Here is a 9244-nt window from a genome sequence, read left to right as displayed (position 1 = left end):
CTGGGAATCGCAGGTGGGGAGAGAGCGTAAGAAGAGCGTGCTGGATCAGGTCAACGGGCCATCTAGTCCAGCATCCTGTTCTCACAGTAGTAGTTGCCTGTGGAATTCAAGCGTAAGAGCCCTCTCGCCTCCTGTGGTTTCTCCCCTCCAGTGGCGCTCAGTTGCTGCTTGGTGTCTTTTCCCATTGGGACATCCCTTTAGCCCCTGCGAGAAAAAGATTCTGGGCTGAATGCAGCCTCTCTGGCCTGATCTGGCCACAGAATTTTTCTTATGGAACCTCCAAATCCAGGAGTAGTCTATCTAGGTCCTGGGAGGTCACGTTGAGAACCGGATGTTGGCTTGATTCAGCACTGCAGGGCTCTTCTGAGGTCCTCACGGGACACTGTCCATTTAAACACAGGAAGGTGTTGATGGGGATGGGCTTGATCAGACCCATGTCCGGTGTCCTTGTCTCAACAATGCCCCTGCAGGGCTACCAAGCGGGGCACAAAGTTGACCAGAGAGCCCCCTCCCTCTCCACTGTTTGTTGCTTTTGACCTGGCACATTCCAAGATAAACTCCATGCTTCTCTGGAGAGAAACCAAACACATTGGCCACAAACCTCTTTGTTCCTTCATGAGGGCCGGTCTCTTTGCCTTCTCCTCTCCAGAGATAGCAAGTGTCTTTGCAGAGTTCACCACAGGCCTGCTGATGGCAGACACACAGCTGGAATTGACTGTGCTGGCTTCCTTGGAGGAGGAGGAGGAGGAGGAGGAGGATGCTTAGGAACATCTGAAGGTGCCATCTTAAAGAATTGTAGAGTTGGAAGGGACCCCCAAGAATCATCTACCAGTGGTGGCCAAATTTGGCCCTCCAGCTGTTTTTGCACTACAACTCCCATCATCCCTAGCTAACAGGACCAGTGGCCAGGGATGATGGAAATTGTAGTCCCAAAACAGCTGGAGGGCCAAGTTTGGCCACCACTGATCTAGACCAACCCCATGCAACATGTCCCTTGGTCTGTGTAGCCCAAGTGCTCCCCTTTTAATGCCCTGATCTCAAGCAAGGTGGGAGGGAAGCCTAGAAAGAGAAATGCACTCTGCACATGCCTAGAGGCCCTCTTCTCAGTTACTTCAAACATTCCTAACATGGAATATGCAGACCCGTATCAGCATCATTATTCTAAAGACTTCTCTGCTGTCCTCCACAAAAGCTTCCAGGACAGTTTGTTGACTCTGAGCCTGACATTTCCCCCGCCAACGCTGCCTCTTTGTTTTGTTCCACCGCTTGTGCAATTGCCGAAACTCACATCATGGGGCCTCATGTGCAATGTATGACTTACAGTGCCGGGCTGTGGCCATTGCACTTTTCTCAGTGGGACTCTGGAAGAATGAATGCATCGTTCTAAAAGGCCAATCGACGAGCAAGCAAAGCTCACATAAGACAATGCCCAGGGGACCGTTTTCTGGCACGGGAAGGAAGCTCTACGTTGTGTAAACAAAGGGTTCATGATGAGTTTGGCAGCTGGGGAAGCCAGAGGGCTCTCAGAGCATCAGGCAGGCTGGTTTTGCTTTCAAGACATGAATTGCTGGCAAGCACCTGTGTGGCTGCTTACACCTTAAAACACACCTCCCCAGCCCACCCTCAAAAGAATAATGGGAACTGTAGCTTTCCACCACAGAGCTACAATTCCCAGTACTTAGCAAACTACAGTTCCCAGGATTCTTTGGGGGAAGTCAAATGCTTTCAATGTCTGGAGTGAACACCGACAGATGTCTCTCTTCAACATTTCATAGGATCATAGAATTGTATACAGGCAACCTGTGATTTGCACGCGGTTTGCATTCTGGGTCACTGTGTGCATTGGTAAGCTCATAAGCCCACCCTGTCCCCATTATGCCCTGTTATGCCCCTGCCCCCCTCCATTATGTCCTTTTCCAGGTCCAAAAACAGCCCATGTGTGCATGGTCATGTGTGCTTTGAATGCGCACAAAACAGCCGTTCCCTGTACAGTGGTACCTCGGGTTAATAACTTAATTTGTTCTGGAGGTCCGTTCTTAACCTGAAACTGTTCTTAACCTGAGGTACCACTTTAGCTAATGGGGCCTCCCGCTGCTGCTGCTGCTGCGCTGCCAGTGTGTGATTTCTGTTCTCATCCTGAAGCAAAGTTCTTAACCTGAGGTACTATTTCTGGGTTAGTGGAGTCTGTAACCTGAAGCGTCTGTAACCTGAAGCATCTGTAACCTGAGGTACCACTGTAGTTGGAAGGGACCCAGAGGGTCATCTCATTCAACCCCCTTCAATGCAGAAATCACAGCTAATTTCCAGAAGTGATCTACTTTGGATGTCACCTGGATGTCCATCTGTGCAAAAATTAGGCTTATATCTTTCCTGGTATCCATATTGGAAAAAGAAAAAGAATAAATCTCCCTTCTCTTGCCACTAAAATGGGTGCAAGTTGCTTTATGAAGCAAGAGCAGAAGAGCCTGGCTGCTGGATCAGGTCAAAGGGGGCCCATCTAGCCCAGCATCCTGTTCTCTCCATGACCAGCCAGATGCCCTAATAGGAAGCCCACAACAGCAGGTCTCTCCCTACTTGTGCTTCCGAGCAGTTGAGGCATCCTGTCTCCAACAGTGGAGGGAGAACCTACTCACCATGGCTAGGAGACACTGATAGCCTCCTCCTCCATGCATTTGTATAATCTTCTTTTAAGGCCATTCAAGTTGGTGACCCTCACTGCCTCCTGGGGAAGTGAGTTCCACAGTTTAACTCTGCACTGTTTTGAGGAAGTCCTTTAATTTGTCCCAAACCCTCCAACATTCAACTACATTGGATGTCCATGAGTTCTGGTATTAGGAAAGAGGGAGGAAAAAACGTTATTCGCTTTCTCCACACCTTAAATTTATACGCCTCTATCACGTCATCTCTTACTTGCCTTTCTTTCTAAGCTAAAAAGTCCCAAATGTTGAAAACAACCTTTCTTCAGAGGCGTGTTGCTGCATCATCCCCTTGATGACCCAGGTTGTCCCTTTTCTGGCCCTTTTGCAATCCTGCCCCATGGAAGGACAGCAAAGCAGAGAGAGGAGGACAGTTCCACTCTTAGGAAATGGTGAGGTAGGCTGACGTCAGGGAGAGTCATGTACTTCCCTGACTGAGACATTCTAGGGAAATGACTAGAGGGAACATAGACTGAGTCCATCAATCAAGCTCAGTGTTGTCGGCACTGACTGGCAGCAATGGCTCTCCGGGGGTTTTCAGAGAGGAGACCTTCCCCTGGAGATGCTGCTGAGGATTGAACCTTGCGAGCTTCTACGTACAAAGCAGATTCTCTGTCGTGAAGGTGCATGGCCCTTTCTTTTGGGGTTTTGTTTCCTTCAGATGAGAGAGCCCCACCCCCCGCTGTTTCTCATATAACAAGCAGAGCCCAAGCAGAAGCAAAGGGGAAAACATAGAAAATACTCCAGGGAACAATTTTTGGGCAGCCTCTCCAGCTCAGCCCCGCCCAGTTTCTCTCTGCCATTCCAACTTGAACCACTCCTTCTCTCTCTAGCCTGTATTATCTTTGCAAATTTGAGAGCAGCTTTCAGCTGAAGGGTATACAAAAGCTCTCCATAAAGCATAAAATCTAAATATTCACCCACTGGGCTTTTGCCTCATGCCCGTGAAAGTAAACTACCTGCCCAGAGCTATGAAAAAATTTGAGTCTTTGGTGACTTCCAAACCATTTAACACACATTTAAAGCATATGGCTTTTTACTAAAGAACCTTGGGAACTGCAGTTTGTCAAGGGTGCTGGGAATTGTAGCTTTTGGATAGATACAGTTTCCAGGACTGGGGGAAAGCATGGTTTTTAAAGTGGTATAAACACGCTTTAAATGTATGGTGTGGATGTGACTTTCATTTATCAACTCTCATACTCCAGTCACACTTCACATGAGGAAAGCATCAGAGAGAAGGCTCCTCACGCTTGGACCCCCAGCCTTGGGGTGAGCCCAGATTCTTCCCAACTGAGGAGGCAATGTGGTGTAGTGGTTAGAGTAGGACCAGGGAGACCAGGTTCAAACTCAGCCCTGAAGTTTGCTGAGTGACTTCAGTCTCTCTGTCTCTCTCAGTCTTGCCAAACACACAGTGATTTTGTGAAGATAGAAGCGAGGCGGAGAGGACCACATACATCACCCCGAGCTCCTTGGATGAAGGTTTGCAATAACAAATGAACAAATTGAAATGACAGGCATACAAAGCAGTGACGTGAAGACTGGAGCACCTGTCAATCCTGCCACCATGATTCAGGCACGTTGTCTGTCTTAAAGAAAAACCAGGTATATGAACATTCAAGTGTTTATTGTTTCATTCTTCGCATCTGAAATCCGGTTCATCCTTGAGGAGGGAAAAGATGGAACATTTCCTAGTGCCACAGCCAGTGTCTGTCTTCCTGCCTTTCAGGGGTTTGGAGTAGATGATCCTTGGGATCCCTTCCAACCTGACAATCCTATGATTCCCCCTTGGTCTGTTATTCCAGGAGTGACCTGCTGGGTTTGTTCCAGCTGCAGAAAATCACAGAAATGGAGCAAAGTCAGAAGCTGAAGTTTGGCTACAAAACTGGCCCTGTTTCAGAGAAGAAGCCAGCAAATCCTGGTTGGTGAGCCTCACATTCTCAGAGTGTCTTACAGAGGGGTGGGGGTTCCCTGTGGCCCCTGCGTTCCAGGCACTGGTGGGGTGCAGCTCCATGTCCCTGTCAATCTGGGTGCTCCCAGGTCTGAACGGATGAGCAACTTCAGGGAGCGACTCTCCTGAGTCACCTGTTTGTCCTCTTCCAGCCCGCATTCCCAGTTCCTCCGAGCTGCTCCGTTTCTGCAGCAGCCCTGGATGCATCATGGCAAAACTGCATCCCTTCTGCAGGTGTCTCCACCTGGGCCTTCCCTGAAATGCAACTCCTCCCTTTCTGAGATCTCCTGGTGCCTCAGGATCAGCAAGTTTTGACCTGCAGAGGGAAAGGCTGCCCAGGATGATGCTTTTGCTTTTCAAGCAATTATTGCTGTTGCGGCGTCTCTTCCTAAACCTCATGGTTCTTCTTCCTTTGTTCCGGGTGTCAGCTCCAAACACTCTTCCTTGGCCCATTCTTCCTGCCTCACCCCCATCCCCAACCGGTCTGGTGTTTTATTGTGGGTGAATTCTGCAACATGTTACAGACACAATATCAAGGCATGAGCAGTGGATTTGTCCTGCTTTATTATGGAATCATAGAATTGAAAGGGACCCTCAAGGGTCATCTAGTCCAACCCCCCTACAGAACAGGAAGCACAGCTAAAGAGTCCCTGGCAGGTGACCATCCAACCTCTCTTTAAAAGTTTCCGATGAAGGAGAGTCCACCACTTTTGGAGGGAGTCTCAGTGATGTTTTATGGCTGTCAAGAGGGGCCATAGTGCAACCAACTGGGGGTTCTGAACACTTGTGGTATGAACAGGTATGGGATTTCATCAAGTCGTTTTGGAATATGGACAGGGAAGGGAAGATCTCCCAGGGTGGGAGGCTGGGAGAAGAAAGGAAAACTCCCAGGTGAGAGCTGGGAGGGTCCACCCCAGTGCTGGATTTACGTATAAGCTAAACAAGCTATAGCTTAGGGCCTCACTCTCTTGGGGGCCCCCAAAAAATTAAAGGAAAAAAACCCTGGATGTACATTTCCAAAATATAAGATAAAAAAATATCTTATATTTATTTAATAAAATAAAACCTACATACAGCAACAGTGTTTTGCGTTATGTGCAAATGGCTTTAGATACCTATTAGGTCCATAAAATGCCATATAGTATATATTCAACACAAAAAACAAGGACAATTTGTTGTTAACAAAGCACAGCTGGACATATAAAGGGCCCCATTACCTTCAGTAGCTTAGGGCCTCCTCAAATCTAAATCCGACCCCTTTCTGTGTGAGACAAGGATTAAGATCTACCTTTGACAGAGGACTCTGCATTTTCTTTTCTCTTTCTTTCTCTGTTTTCGTTGTTATCTAGATGAGTTTCTTTTATCTTATTGTAATACGAAAAAGCTTTAATAAAATCTTATGCGGGGTGGGGAGGAAGTTACCGGGCTGTGTAGCAACTGCAAATGAAGCAGCGTGACCACCTCAAAACTTTTGCAGCTGCAAGTAGTATTGAAAGTGTCTGACCACCCTGATGGCATCACGAGTACAAATCACCGCAAATATGCAGTGAAGAGGATGCCTTTTCTTTCTCCCCAGACCCACAGATTATTTACTTGCATCAACATTGCACTGCTATTGGGGGTTCCAGTGTGAGACAATAGTAGCCGCAGTTTGTTTGTTTGAATTTTAAAACGACCTATTGTGATAATGAGGGATCAGCTAATTTTTCTCAGTTTTGTTCTAAACCTGTAACTCCCACGAAAAGGACCAAATTCAGATATATCCCTGTCACTTTTAACAGTCATAGCTTCCTTTTCCCAACGAATCCTGGGGTGAGGTGGAAGTGCTGAGAGGCTTTCTGGTCCTGCCCTACAGACTGCAGCTCTTTGAAATGAACACCATGCATTTCAGCCACCCCCTTTTGCCCCAGGATGGGAGAGTGATCTCCTTATCAGCAAACCAATTCACAGAATTCTTCAGTGCCAGTGAAACCAAAGTAAAATGGCTATAAGTTTGTGGTATAAAGGTACTTGCTGGCTCTCAGTAAGCATTTTCTGGCTCCAGGGTCTTTGTGTTTTTCCATTGCTGCATTGACCAAGAGCCCGCAGATAGAGCAGGACTTTCAAGGGATGCAACTGGGAAGTAGGGAGGGGGAAGAAATTCAATTTCATTTGCATTTAAAGGCAAACTTACGAAATGTGCATCTCCTAAAGCAATATGCGAATCAAAACACAGTTATCAGCTGAAGAAAAACTCAGCTGGTGAAAGGCCTTTTAAAAACCGCTATCAGTCAATTTGATAAACAAATGCTTACTTGAAGACAAAGAATGATAAGGGGCTGTTTCCATAACACAAGTTTAAGGGCTTCAATGAACACAATTGTTTGGAGACAAACAATCTGCTCCACAGCTGTGTTTGCAGTCCAAGCAGGGCATCATAGAATTATAGAACTGCAGAGTTGCAAGGGATTCCTGAGGCTCATCTAGTCCAACCCATGGGTGTAGCCAGGGTTTTTGTTGGGGGGAGGAGAGGCTTTTGTTAGAGGGGGCAGAACCTCAAATTTCTATTGATTTTTAATTATTTATATTGATTGGGGTGGTATCGCATCTGCCCCCCCCTGCCCTCCCTTGGCTACGCCCATGGCCCAACCCCTTACAGAGCAAGAATAAGAGCTGAAGCATCCCTGACCGATGACCATCCTTTGTCGGAATCCACTTGTCTCAAGAGACAATGGAGTACGTCTCCAGGGGTGAAGTCAAAGCACTGTGTTGGCAGCACTGAAGTGACCTCCCTGGGGTGCAAGCCTGGGCAGTGTGTAGGGAGGGCTGCCCAGAGGACAACACACACACACACATACACACACACACCGGCCTCGCTGATGTGGTCCAAAAGAAGCAGAGCAATGCACTTGGCACCAGCTTGGCTGCAAGAGTTGCTAAAGGGAAGTGTACAGTAGACCATCCTTCATCCTTTGAAAGTGGAGAGTCTTCTATGCTGGGTGAGAAGGAATTCCCTGCACAGGGTGGTGGTGGAGAAGAAGAAGAAGAAGAAGAAGAAGAAGAAGAAGAAGAAGAAGAAGAAGAAGAAGAAGAAGAAGGGTGTTTGTGTGTAGATGTGGCATCCCTCCAGCAAGGGGTGAGGGCTCCTCAGCACGTGGGATGCCCTCTCCTGCCTCAGGTGAGAGGACGCCACCTGTGTCCCTGGAGGATTGATGGGGCTTCTTGCTTCTGACAGGAGAAGAACTGCTCGGTCCTGGCTCCAGGCATGTTTTGTCTTTCCTTGCGTGGAGATCAGAAGCAGGTCAGGCTCAGGTATTTTGTACTATTCCGCCCTCTGCAATTACTAAAGGAACACAACGCCGAGCAAGCCCAGAACTTCGGCTGGGGACGTGTCTCCCCCCCACCCTCCAGTTCACAACCTTCCAGCAGGATCATTGTCACACACACACACACACACACACACACACACACCACCCCAGCAAAGGAGATGGAGGGTCAAGATGGTCTCCTGCAGTGGAGGAAGGAGGCAGCAACTGTCCTGGCTTCTGGGATCCCCTTCTGCTCTTCAGCCAGTGTGGTGTAATGGCTAGTGTGTTGAGATATAATATGGGAGACCAGGGTTTGAATCCTCACCCAGTCATGAAGCTCCCAGGTTAATTTGAGCTGCTCCCCGGTGGGTTGGTGTGATAAAGGGGGAGGAGAACCATCTACACTGCCTTGAGCTCCTTGGAGGAAAAGGTGGGAGATGAATGCAATGAAGGAAAGAAGTTCTGGTTTTCTGAACCAGGATTTGCTGGCTTCAGTCTTGTGCGGTGCTTAGTCTTAAAATGGTTGCTGGACCCCATCTGATGGACCACTGATGAGTTTTATATTTACAAAGCAAGAGCACCCAGACAAAAAGTGCCCGTTTGCTATGCCACATTTCCCACTGGTGGAGAAGTGGTACCGCCATCTGTGCCAATTTGGGGGCAAGATCGTGCCTCTTTGGGGCGAGATCTCACCCAAAATAGACATGATCCTGCCCCAAATTGGCGCTGATGGTGGCAGCAGGTCTCCGCCAATGGCAGAAGTGGTGGGGAAGGTGTGGCACCTGCCAACGTGCCGCCTGAGGGACTTCTGACACCTGAGGCAGCGGCCTTTCCCTGCCTAATGGCCAGGCTGGCTCTGCTGAGCCCCTTACATTGGATGGGACAAATGTCTTGTCACATCTCTCACCCAGGACGTTTACTAGCTGACTATTACTCCCTTGTGAACAGAGCTTCTTCTGTTATAAAACAATTATTTAATCAGATTGCACAACCTTCTTGAGGGTGTGGAAGAGTTTCTGTCCTCGCGTGACCCTTTGCAGTCTCATGCAGAAGCTGCATGCCCCCCCCAGCCTTTCTATATCCCAGCAAAATTAGTGGTGTTTGTAGGGGCTGATTGACTGCGGATCCTGAACTGTTATTACAGACCCCAGAAGGAGGTGGGTGCATTCAGGAGAACTAAGTCACCCTGTGAGGTTCTGCTCTGAGATCAGCCCTGTCTTTCACAAGTGTCATAGGATCATAGAGCTGGAAGGAAACTCAAAGGTCATCAGGTGCACCCCCCTGCTGATGCAGGAAATCCATGGCTACAACAT

This window comes from Podarcis filfolensis (genome assembly GCF_964270895.1).
Source record: "Podarcis filfolensis genome assembly, chromosome: 14".
NCBI lineage: Eukaryota > Metazoa > Chordata > Lepidosauria > Squamata > Lacertidae > Podarcis > Podarcis filfolensis.
Note: the sequence above shows the minus strand (reverse complement) of the source record.